The sequence below is a fragment of the Triticum urartu genome, chromosome 1, assembly GCF_003073215.2.
Source record: "Triticum urartu cultivar G1812 chromosome 1, Tu2.1, whole genome shotgun sequence".
NCBI classification, from domain to species: domain Eukaryota; kingdom Viridiplantae; phylum Streptophyta; class Magnoliopsida; order Poales; family Poaceae; genus Triticum; species Triticum urartu.
In genome coordinates this window covers 34167252-34180616 of record NC_053022.1, presented here as the reverse complement: position 1 = coordinate 34180616, position 13365 = coordinate 34167252, and positions in this window count along the sequence as shown.

Here is a 13365-nt window from a genome sequence, read left to right as displayed (position 1 = left end):
TTTTCACGGGAATGATATGAACTGCACTGGAGCCCTATTGGGTCGGTCCGCTGCACGCTATTTTGACATTTCATGCCTAAATGTGTGGAGTATGACCTATCCTATCCGGATCACAACCCTTGAGCCATACATAGCAGAACATGTACTCACATTTACAAAGATTATCTAAACACAAAATATTAGAAAGATGAATTTTCAAGATACACAAAGTGACACAATCGAAACAAAAGCCAATAAAAAACCGGGAGGTGGATCGATCGAGGCTTACAAGTTCATAGTTGAGCAAGACCCAATTGAACATAACACATATTTATGAGTCGTCTTCACTCCAGTGTATAAGATGTACAATAAATGGTAGCAACAACAGCGGTAAAACCTTACCAGATCAACACTTGCAATTCCTCGTGCTCGTCATCACAAACGTAGCACACACCTAAGTGATGTCCCTTCCTCCAGCAGCCGAAAAGCCTCATTGATCTTCGAGAATGGCATCTCGTGGGTTTTTAAACCATCAAAATTACCTCCCATGGAAAAACAGTCGTTGCCATTTATTAAAAGTAAATTATGTTTATTCATCATAAATTTTACATTTTACTACAACATTACATTAAGCTACGGAGGGAGTATCACTTTATTGGCATATTTTTTAGTGCCAGCAAACTATGAAAAAAAATGATTACCCCCCTGCATGCACTGTTCGCACTACTAGGAAAAGGCCTACTAATGGCGCACATGTTTTGCCTACTAATGGCGCATCACTGGTGCGCTATTAGTAGCACGCCACTAATAATTTTTACTAATGTGGATACTAATGGCGCACCATCCAGTGCGTCATTAGTATATAACACCATGCGTCATTAGTGTGCCTCCCAGGAGCCATATTTAACCATGTGCTTTGGCACACTAATGGCGCACTCTGTCTTGATGCGCCATTAGTATTCTTTGGCACACTAATGGCGCACCTTGTGGTGATGCGCCATTAGTATGAATATTTGTTTTTTTTACTTTTTTGATTTTTGCGCAGGTTACAAAATATATTATTTGACAGAATATAGACAGTAGCACACAGCAACAGCAGATTCATCGAATACAATAAAAGATTAATCTCCGAATACAATTCATCATATTAGTCTCCGAATTCAAAAGACCGAACAAAGATAAAACATTACAAGTCTCGAGACCGCGAGTATCGAGTTTGTCTTCACACTACAAGTCGATATCAATCATCTAAACTACCATCACATAGAAGAGAGCTGCGGTCATCACGATGAGCATCATCGCGATCAAACTGGTCTTCATCCGGTTCCTCCAACGCTCCCTCCTCTCTCCCGCTAGATAGCGGGCGTATCTAGATTCGGCCTCCGCCCTAGTGGTGTACCCTTTGTAACTGTTACGCTGAAATGGTGAACCTGTCTCCGACACTCCTCCCAGTCATCGTAGACTCCGGGAACCTTACCCTTGTACACGACATACGACGGCATCTTTATGCACAAGCCAAACAACACACAATACATACATAAGCAATATATAAGTATGCAACAAAAGGATCGGAAGAGAAAAGTAAGACATTAATAGCACGATTCATGGTCCTACTAATAAATAGTATCGATTACATCTAAGTTGAACGACTGTCCAAACCAAAGAGACATACAATTCATTAAAATTTAATTACAACATGAGCCAATCAATGTTTCGGAACTACACATCACTACTTTCGACTCGACTCATGGACAGGAGCATGGATGAAGCCGCCGTCTATCATGATGGTCATGAAATCGCGGGTGTTGTCAGCCTGCATTTGTAGCATTCCGTCTATCTCAATGTTGGACGGTTGATATCTGAGGAAGAACTGCCCCGAGGTATGAAGGACATCTTGATGAATGATGTTCGCAAACTCCGACTGGATGCGAAAGAATTCTTGTCTGATGTCCGCGTCCTGGATTGCCGACAAGCTCGCGGCCCAATCTTTGAGATTATTTGGTAGCAGAAGGTGATGATGGTCCCTTACAATCGCCCGCATGTGATGGAGGGCGTAGTAGGCATCCTTCTGACCGCCAGGCGGCTGCTTGACGCAGCAGAACGTCGTATTGTGGGCGAACACGTGCTTGCCGTATTTACGAACTGCCCTGATGAAGGTGCCTCTAGATTTGGCGTAGCTAGGGAGAACATCATCAAGAACTTTCTTGATATTTGTGTAGTCTATCTTGGAGTTACGGTTCGGGTCGAAATACGTGGTCATGGAATATTTCGGACTTAAGAGGATGAGTGTGCAATGTGTGTCACTGCACAGAACACGGAATGTTAGAAAAAAAAGAACGATCGAAATCTAAGAAATCATATGTTACGGGGCGGTTAAGGGATGACTTACTTTGGTTGGCTGCCATCTGTGCGTGCGCCGCCATCATCAGTGGTGGCATCCGCGGCGCCATCATCAGTGGTGTCATCCCCGACGCCACTAGGGGTTGTGTAGTCAGGATCGGTGTCTTCCGCGGCATCCTCATAGCGATGAGGTTCTTCCTCCAACTCCTGGGACAGCTCCTAGAATTGCTTACCGCCCGAACCGCCGGCCTCATCGTTGTGGGCCATGTTTCGCTCTAAATAGGAAAAAAGTTTGGTCAAAAAGTTGGTTATTGTCAAGGAACAAGATCATGGTCTCATCATTTAGGGTTTGTCGACACCGAGGCATCCTAAAAGCTAAGCTTTTATCATTTAGGGTTTGTCGACGCCGAGGCACCCTAAAAGCCTAAGCGTACATCATTTAGGTTCTCATCGACACCGAGGCACCCTATAGAAGCCAAGGTTTCATCATTTAGGGTTTGTCGACGCCGAGGCACCCTAAATGCTAAGTTAAGTTTTCATCATTTAGGGTTTATCGATGCCGAGGCACCCTAGGTTGGGCCTAATCACTTGGCTCTATTGCCACCTATGCAGCAAGAATGGCGGGGCAGTTGATCCTACTTAACTAAGTACTAAGATACCCCGGCCCATGCATTAGTCGCAAGTACCCCATATGTCTTATTTTTAGCAAAGTCATGCTAAAATTCATGGAAAATTTCAGCATGACCTTTGCTGAAAATAGGACATATGGAGTACCCGAATTTGCCGGAACGGAAGTTAATCGACATTCCGGCAAACTCAAGGGCCTCTCGGGATACCTGCAATATCATTATCCCCGCGTAATGAAGTCGCCAATGGGTTATTCAGAAGATCACAAGTAGCATCATCACAAGTACAACATCATCTATAGCTTTATATTAACAAAGCATCAGCACATATACAAAAGACCACTTATGCCAACAGTATGGTTTATATCAGATTCAGAGTTAGAAACAGGAAAAACCAGTGCTTCAAAGCCTACTGGACACAATTTACATCTATCAGTATGGGATGTCCTAACTAATTTCAAGTGTTCACAGGTGAACTTGTACCATGGATGAGCCTAGTGCTTCATTAGTCAACTGAACAGAGATAATAGGGCATAACACCATACATAAAGTGATGAGCATACATACTACTGTCCAAGCAAATTAACTGAATAGTATTGTGTCAAGTTCAGTTTGAAAATTCAGTTACTGCTTGAGTGATTTGACACCAAAAATTACTCCCAAAAATTACAATGATTGTATATTGACTGCATATATTCACTGTACAGGACTGAATTCAGTCAAGAAAACATGTCTATTTCTGTTCACTGCATATATTCACTGTGCAGGCTGTCAAGTTCTATTTCAGCTCAAGAATGAAACACTCAACTTCATTGCTTCAACCACATGGGCAACAAAGCAAATGTTGGAAGTTGACAATATACTTTAGATTCACACACGCTCCCCTAATTATTTTGTCTGTATCTTTAGATTATCTACTTTAGGCACAATCATACACAATTCTGACTAATTCATCACTGTAGGCCAGCATGAAACACACTCCTCCAAAAAAGCCTAAAATTCCACTATTATTGCCTGTAAAAAGGCCTAATATCCACTAGTATTGCCTCTAAAAAAGCCTTAAAAGTCCACTATTGTTGACAATCAAAATATGATCTGAACTGTAAGGAGTTAACTGAAAAATGAGTGGTTGTTGGCATGAGGGAGTAAACTGATTGTTGGCACAAAAATATTGGTTCTGCAAACATGAAAACAGTCACAAAAATAATGCACTTGGTTTGTGTTGAGTTTTTGTTTTCAGGGATTGGTTTGTGTTGAGTTGTTAACCTAAAGGTTCGGCAGTTTGAATCTCCTTTAGCTAGTTTGAATCCATGGACTACCCTGTTAGATTGGGACTGAAGATAGGTACCTGCTTATCTTTCTATTCCGTCACCAACAGTGGCTTTTCCAAGAATAATATCCCTGCATGAACATAGGTGAGAGGTTAACTAACTGCCTCAAAGGCATAATCAATGCATCAGCTCGAAGAAATAATGCGATTGACACGTCAAAACTATGACAGAAATGTAAAGCTTAATGGCAACTACGACATGGCAAGAAAGAACTCATATGTAGTGATGGCAGAACGTATGAATTTGCCGCGACAAAATTTGGTTCTCCCTAAAAACAAAATGGAAAAATTGTGGTGGAACGAATCTAAATTTTCCATTCACTGCATATTGGAAATTGCCCTAGAATACCCCTACCAGTTCTGAACCAGATCAAAAACTACATATCACAAAAATACCATGGTACAGAATGGTGGTGAAATTTGGATGACATTTCTACTAGTGCACTAGGTCATGGCATGTCATCTGTACTAGTCTACTGGGTCATGGGATGCAATTTGGGGTGAGAAAACTAAACACAAAATTCGGATGTGCCTCTACTGGGTCATGGCACATCAATTTACAGATAATCAAACTAACAAAAATGAAAAAAGGACGGGGGGTTGAGGATGTTGCCACCAGCAGTGGAAAAGGAGGAAGGAGGAGGCCCTCCCCAATCTTGCAACCATAGACTGCCACGGTCGAGGGGGGGGAAGGAATGGGGAATGGTGGAGAGAGGGAGGAAGGAGGAAGGAGGAGAGGTACCTGGTCGCCGGAGGGGTTGGGGTCGGGGTCGGGGTCCGAGCTCGTCCGGTTCCTCGCTCGCCGCGGTCGAAGGAGAGCAGGGGACCGGTGGCGGAGGACGGCAGGGGCAGGCGGGGTGGAGGGAGCACCTTGGTTGGGGCGGAGCGGCGATGGCGACGGGGCGACGGAGCAGCGAGGGCGACGGGGCGACGGAGCGGCGAACGCGACGGACGGGAGGATGAGGCGCGGCGGACGGCGGCGGTCGAAACCCTAGGCGGTCGCTCGCTTGCTTCTGGGGTTGGGTTGGGGGTGGGTCGATCGATCGATGGGGATCTGGTGGCGAGGGAGAGGGTGATAGCTAGGGGGAAGCTTACTAATGGCGCACCAGACCTCGGTGCGCCATTAGAAATCTTTTTTTAGATAGCAATGGCGCACCCCACAGCGGTGCGCCATTAGAAATCTTTTTTTTAGATAGCAATGGCGCACCCCGCAGCGGTGCGCCATTAGAATTTTTTTATTACAGTTCGAGCACATGTTATATTGCACCTAACCCAATCCACATCAGAACTTGCCCACTAGCCCGACTGGTCAGCACGCAGCACACACACCAGGAGGTTTTGGGTTTGATTCCCAGGCTCTGCAATATTTTTTTTGCATTTTAAATGTTGTTTGATATTTATTTGTGTTCAAATATGTTCAAACTTGTTTAAATCATAACAGTAATATTTTTTTATAAAAATAGTAATAATTTTTAAAAAAATATATTCAAATTTGTTACTTGAAAATATCATCGGCGGCGGCGGTGGAGCGGGGGAGGGTGCGGGGGGTGCCCGTTGGCGGCGGTGGAGCGGGGGAGGGTGCGGGGGCCGGGTGCTCGTCGGCGGCGGTGGAGGGGGATCAAGATCGAGTGTCCTCATGAATTCAAAAAGTGCCCGTGAAATTTAAAAATATTCATTATATCAAAAAGTGCCCATGAAATACAATCGAGAAATGAAGACTACGATTTAAATACAATCGATCTTAGCTAGCTATCTGTTCACAATCTTCTTGCCCTTCTTTTTCGCAAATTGAATTCTTCTGTGGAACAGACGTCCTTTAGGTAGGGTGGTCCTACTTCTTCTTGTGGTGTGTGCTGCTACTTCATCGTCGTCGTCATGTTTGATCTTCGGGTCGCCGTACTTGTCGAAGTCTTGCTCATTGGCTACTCCATCCATTCCGATGATCTTCCTTTTGCCTCTCCTCACGACAACACGGCTGGGCTTTGACGGGTCGGTAATGAAGAAGCATTGGTCCACTTGGGAAGCCAGTACCCATGGCTCATTTTTCGCGGTGACGTTTGCACCCGCGGTCTTGGATTTGGCTTCGGGTATAACCATGGTGGTGAAATACCGGTCTTCTTTTAGGACGCTCTTGGCCCATCTGACACGGAACATCGGGACCTTCTCTCCAGCGTAGCTCAGCTCCCAGATCTCCTCGATCCTTCCGTAGTATCTATCCTTGTCGTTACCGGTGTAGGATTCCATCGTTACCCCGGAGTTCTGATAACCATCGCTCTTCATGTCCTTGTCCTCGGTGTAGAATGTGTAGCCGTTGATATCGTACGCCTCATAGGTCATCAGGTTGTGCTCGGCGCCCTGTGACAAGGCGAATATGAGTTGTTCTTCCGCGGAAGAATCCTCATGTAAAGGGTACGATAGAAGCTTCTGCTTGAACCAATGCGTGAAACATGAGTTGTGCTCTTTGATTATATCTCCGCCCGTCCTCTGTTGGCCTCGGTCATTGTACGTCTTCTCAATAAAGGTTTTGTGCTCTACCACCCAAGGATCGACCACGTCTATGTGTTGTAGCGCGACTAGGTTTGCTCTTTCAAAGTCGGCGAGTCGACCCTCGAAGTCGACATGCATTTAGCGACGACCCTCACGGTGACCCCATCCAGCGAGCCTGCCGAGGTGCCTGTTGACGGGCAGACCAACGGGGTTCTCGATGCCTAGATAATTTGTGCAGTAGGAGATGCACTCTTCGGTCAGAAAGCCCCTGGCTATACTTCCCTCTGGACGTGACATGTTGCGAACGTATACTTTGATGACATCATTCATCCTTTCGAACGGCATCATGTTGTGCAGGAACGTCGGCCCGAGTTGGATGATATCCTTCACGATATGGACCAGCAGATGCACCATAACGTCGAAGAATGCGGGCGGGAAGTACATCTCAAACTCGCATAGTATCACCACGATCTCTTCCTGTAGCCTTCTGAGTTGCCTCACGCCAATCGACTTTCGAGAGATGATGTCGAAAAAGTTGCATAGGCCAAATAGCGTTTCACGGACGTGCGCGTCCATGATCCCACGGATTGCAACTGGAAGTATCTGCATCATCAGCACGTGACAGTCGTGAGACTTCATCCCGCTGAACTTCTGCTTCGCTGGGTCTAGGTATCTGTTTATTTTCCCCGCGTAACCGTAACGAAGTTTTACTCCTATGAGGCAGGTGAAAAACTACTCGATCTCCTCCTGACTTAGAGTGAAGCACGCGGGAGGGTAGTCACTTCCGATCTTCTTGGCCTTTTTGCCTTTGCGACGAGTTTCTGTGTCCTGCTTCGCCTCATCATCATCATCATCATCATTAGCGTGAAGCTCCTGCCTGATGCCCATTGATTTCAAGTCTGCCCTTGCTTTCGGCCCATCTTTGGTCCTCTCTGGCATGTTGAGCAGGGTACCAAGCAGACTCTCGCACACGTTCTTCGTGATATGCATGGCATCAAGGCTGTGAAGCACACGGTAGATCTTCCAGTATGGCAAGTCCCAGAAAACAGACCTCGTTTTCCATACCTTCAGCAGCGGCTTTGGCACCTTTTGCTTCTTTCCCGGCAGTGGGTAATCTTTCCAATTTTTCAACAGCTCGTCTATTTCCTCGCCGCTCCTCGTACGCGGGCGTTTTCGGGGTTCGGTTTCACCATCGAACAGATCCTTGCGTTTCCTCCACGGGTCATCGTCGCGAAGCCACCTTCAATGTCCCATGAACACGGTTTTCGAAGATCCGGAATCTCTATCTAGCTGGTGATACGTTGTGTCATCCATGCACCTTACGCATCCAGAAAATCCGTGGACCACCTACCCCGCGAGATATCCGTAACCGAGATAGTCGTGCACCGTCGTGAGCAGTGCGGCTCTCATAAGGAAATATTCTTTCTCTGCGGCGTCCCACGTATTGGCTGGCGTTTTCCACAGCGTGTCTAGCTCCTCTTTCAGCAGCCCCAGATACAGATTGATGTCGTTCCCTGGTTGTTTCGGCCCTTCAATTAGCATACTCATGTGAATATACTTCCTCTTCATGCACAACCAGGGGGAATGTTGTACATCCACACAAACACAGGTCACGTGCTATGTGTGCTTCTCTGGCTGCCAAACGGATTGACTCCATCGGTGCTCGCGCCCAGCACGATGTTCCTTGGATCCTTCCCAAATTCTGGGTATTCGAAGTTCAACGCTTGCCACTGGCTCGCATCCTTAGGGTGACTCAGCATTTTGTCTTTTTTATTTATCTCCGGATCATTTCCGTCATCTTCCCGCTTCTTCTCCTCCCTATCCGCGTGCCAACGCAGGAGCTTTGCTACCTTAGGGTCCGTGAAATACCGTTGCAGACGAGGAGTGATCGGAAAGTACCACACCGATTTTCGAGGAGCTTTCTTCCTCTTCTTGTATTGAGTGACGCCGCACACCAGACAAATGGTAGACTCCGCGTGCTCGTCCCGATAAATGATGCAATTGTCCATGCACACATGGTATTTCACATGCGGTAAATCCAGAGGACACACGATTTTCTTCGCCTCCTCGAAACTGGTCGGGCACTTGTTCCCCTTGGGAAGACGTTCGTGCCAGAATGACATGTTCTCGTCGAAGCATGCGTCGGTCATTTTGTGTTTTACCTTCATCTCCAGAGCCATGAGCGTTACTTTCAGGCGGGTATCCTCGGGCTTGCATCCTTCATACAATGGAGTAACCGCGTGTATCTCCAGTTGATCCAGCTTGACTTTCTCTCGGGCGGCAGCTCTTGCGTTATCCGTCTGCTTGAGAAGCAGCTCTTGAATATGAGGGTCCTGCACCCAGCCTCCATCGTCGTCTGCTCCGGCATCTTCATCTTCATGATCATGCCTTTCGTCTTGATCTTCCTCATCATCATATACGACATCTTCTACATGATGACTGTGTACAGCATCACCGTCGTGATCATGTCCTGGAGATTCTTCGTCTTCTCGCCCGCCCTCGCCGCGGTGGTACTTGTCTTGTTGCCCTTCCTCATTTCTTGCCCGGCCCTCATGGACGACTTCATAGTCATCTTCATCACCTTGCCACCGATAGCCATCCATGAAACCACGCAAGAGCAGGTGGTCCCGCACCTGCCCGGAATTCGGGTCCGCAATAAGGCTCTTCAGCTTGCATCTTCGACACGGACATCTTATCTCCGTCTCGTTTTTTTGAAGCATCTCGGCCTTCGCGGAGCTCAAAAACCTATTCACGATGCCTTCGGTCATCGTGCGGACCATGGTCGCCTGCGGGGTAGAGCAAAACGATATTTTAGAACCAAGAAAAAAATTTGGCATGACCTTCCCTAAAAATAGGACCAAAAAGAATGCATAGTGCCAAAATTCTCGCCGAAACGGAAATGAATCAACATTCCGGCAAAATATTGGCAACTATCGTATTTCAAATACCGGTACCTGCAAACACAAACATATATGCAACACCACAAACACATGCAATACCACAAACATACATAGATCTAGCTAGGCCACAAAAAGTGCATGTGCACGTTGTTGGAGCGAGCTAGGGAGAAAAAAAGTAGATCTACATCATGAAGATAGCTTTCCCCTTACTTACCTATCAAAAAAAGGTAATTTCACCACTTAATTTTGATGAATCTATGATGGAAATGAGGTGAGGAGGAGGAGGCAGCCGAAAGTTTGGAGAAGGAGGTGAAGGGAATGAAGTGGAGAAAGTGAGTGGGTAGGTGTGGGGCTGTCCAAAATATCTTGTTGGGTCCCAGGTTACTAATGGCGCACCACCTGCAAATGTGCCATTAGTAACCCTGGTTACTAATGGCGCACCTGCAGGTGGTGCGCCATTAGTAGTTTTGCAGAAAAGTAAATATATATATATATATATATATATATATATATATACTAATGGCACATTTTTACAGGGTGCGCCATTAGTAGTTTTGCAAAAAAAAATTAAAAAAAATTCACTACTGGCGCACTCCATGTCTGGTGCGCCATTACTAGTTAAAACCAGTAATGGCGCACTTTGGTAGGATGCGCCATTAGTATGTATGTAAAAATGAAAAAAAATTATCACTAGTGGCGCATCAGTTTTCTGGTGCGCCATTAGTGTCTTCCACACTAATGGCGCATCACCAACTGGTGCGCCATTAGTATATAGTAGCGGCGCACTACTTTCCTGATGCACCATTAGTGTCAATCCTATCTATAGCCCTTTTCCTAGTAGTATCGACAAGGATGCGAAGCTGGGACTTGCCCTTTAAGTTGCCAAAGGTGCAGCCCCTGATCTGACGACCTTTGAAGAGTTCCATCGGATGCAGCGGCATCATCCAAGGCGTCGGATGGATCCCCAATTCCGTAGTCTCACTCCCTGGATTCACAAGATTTTTCGAGATTGATGAGCCCAATTGCTTGAATACTGGCCAGTAAATGACACCAGGTACTCACTTTGTGTTTCTCCTCAGAAAAAAAGAGCCCACTTCGTGTCTCCGATCTGATTAATAAAATAAAATTATCCTAAAAATATTAATAAATAAAATTGCTCTTCAGAAAAGTTTATTTTGACAGTAGCTCTGCATCAGAAAATTTAATGATAAAAGTTGATGGCGAAGGAAGTGTGAAATGCATACATCGTGTTGGAAACGAAGGCCTCTCGAAGCACATCAACGTTGCCGCTGCACTAGAAGGCTGTAGCCCACGCCCCCATCCGTCAACTCCCTGATGCCCATCAGTGATGCCCATCCGTCGTGTGTGGCCGGGCTTGCTGCACGCCTTCGAGTTGATGAAATCAGTGATGCCCATCTTCTTGCCTGCAACGTACACATAACACATTAGTGATTAGCAGTGCCCACGGAGAAGAAAGCAACATTCATGGCTCAATCTCAGCAAAAGTATTTTCACTTCCAGATTCACTTTGCTATTTTGCCTTTGTCCGTGACTAACTGGACACGCATTAAGTACAACCTTTTTTGTTGTCTCAAAATGGACAGAAAATGAAAGGTAGCCTCCAAATTGCATTGCAGACAAGGTGTTTATTAGAATGGGACGTTCACAGTTGTAAGATGGAAAATGACATTGAGCAAGAACACGTGGCTGAACTCACACCTTTGGCAAACATTTCAGTGTTGATGTCCACCTCGATGATTCAAGCCGCCCTTCTTATTCTTGCGCCTGCGCCTTCTCAGTGGCTGAACTCACAATAATTCTATCAGTACTAGTGGTTGAGGCGTCATCCTGTGGTGCCGCTTAAAAGGAAGTTGTGAGTACGTTTTTATTTTAAAAAAATACATCGTGTCCTCCCCTCCGTCTAAAAATATTTCTCAGAAAAAATAATCCTCACCTTCATCTAAAAAAGGTAAAAAAAGAAAAAATTACCACCGCAGCCTACCAGCAAATGCCAAACCCTCCGTTTAAAAAATACCAGAGGTCCTCACGTCCATTTAAAAAGAAAAAATATATAAAAAATAATCCACACCTTCATCTATTTTTTTTCCAAAAGAGTTATCACCGTGGCCAACCAGCTTGCGCCATGTGGCATAACTGGTTGGCCGCCCTTCCCGTGTAGCTTAGTGGGTTCTATCAGTATTTTCCTGTGTCCCTGCAAAAAAGAAATTCCTCTATCTAAACATCTTTTTTGCCAAATTATTCTTGCGCCTTCAGCAACCTAAAGTACACAAAGATTATTGAAAAAATGAGACATTTTTTAAATAAAATAAAGTTCATCACTAGCTTATGGTAACTTTTATTATTGTGTTTTACTTCGGAGAAAAATAACTATATCTCCTCAAACGACTTACCGCGAGACCAACGGCACCAGGTCCAAATATTAAGAGAGTGGATTCCTTGGAGACGTTTGCAGTGTTCCATGCAGCTCCTACTCCTAAAATTCAAAACAAAATTACATGACATCAAAAACTTGTTATATTAATGACCACCAGCAAGTCCGTAAAAAAGTTAACTTAAATGCATTATGGAAGAAAATATCTTAAGAAGTAATTCCATGTACATCCTTGTTGATGTTTTACATTGTTCTCATGAAATTCCTGTTCCAGAACATTTCTTCCAATAGTGACCATACTGGAACTTTTTGTACTCAAATGTTTCTTTCATTTCTAGAGAAGTCCTCACAAGGTTACGGGGTATAGCAGCCACTATCGTACATGACAACGACTTTAGCGTACAGAGGTAGTACTTTTTGGCTATCGGCATACGGTGACAGCGACCGAAGTCAACATTATAATTGTCTTGTCTTCAGTTTCATTCTTGCAAATCGCCATGCCGCCATCCGAATTAACAAACCAATGGCACAACTAGTTAATAAGTGTTAGCTTGCAAAAATGTCTTATAATATGGGAAGGAGGGAGTAGCATATACCATTATACTGTCAAGAAAACTACTCTTTCCGTTCACTATTATAAGATGTTTTAACTTTTTCTAATTTGGATCTATGAAGATGCATTTTACTGTGTTTGTTTACTCATTTAAGTCCATATGTAGTCCATATTAAAATAAAATAAAAAGTTATTTTTTTAAAACGGAGGGAGTAGCTCATACCATATCCACTTGCACGTCGACTTGTTCTCACGCGTTCACTAATTCAGATGGATCCATAGATTGATTGATTAATTATTCATCAATCAAACTGAGAAGACCACCCAAGAATATATGATGATATTCTGAGGACAGGGATTAATTGGACGATATTAATAATTTGAACAAAATTACCGGGTGGAGATGCGGCAGCTGAGGAGGAACATCTTCTCTAGTCTTGACAGTACCCGCATGTTGATCACGCTGGAGTGGTGGTACCCGCATGTCACGCACCCCCCCTGAAGGTGGAAATGACTTGATCTCTCGGCACGATCATCCCCGCTGAAGGAAATATGCCCTGGAGGCAATAATAAAGTTATTATTTATTTCCTTATATCATGATAAATGTTTATTATTCATGCTAGAATTGTATTAACCGGAAACATGATACATGTGTGAATACATAGACAAACAGAGTGTCACTAGTATGCCTCTACTTGACTAGCTCGTTGATCAAAGATGGTTATGTTTCCTAACCATAGACATGAGTTGTCATTTG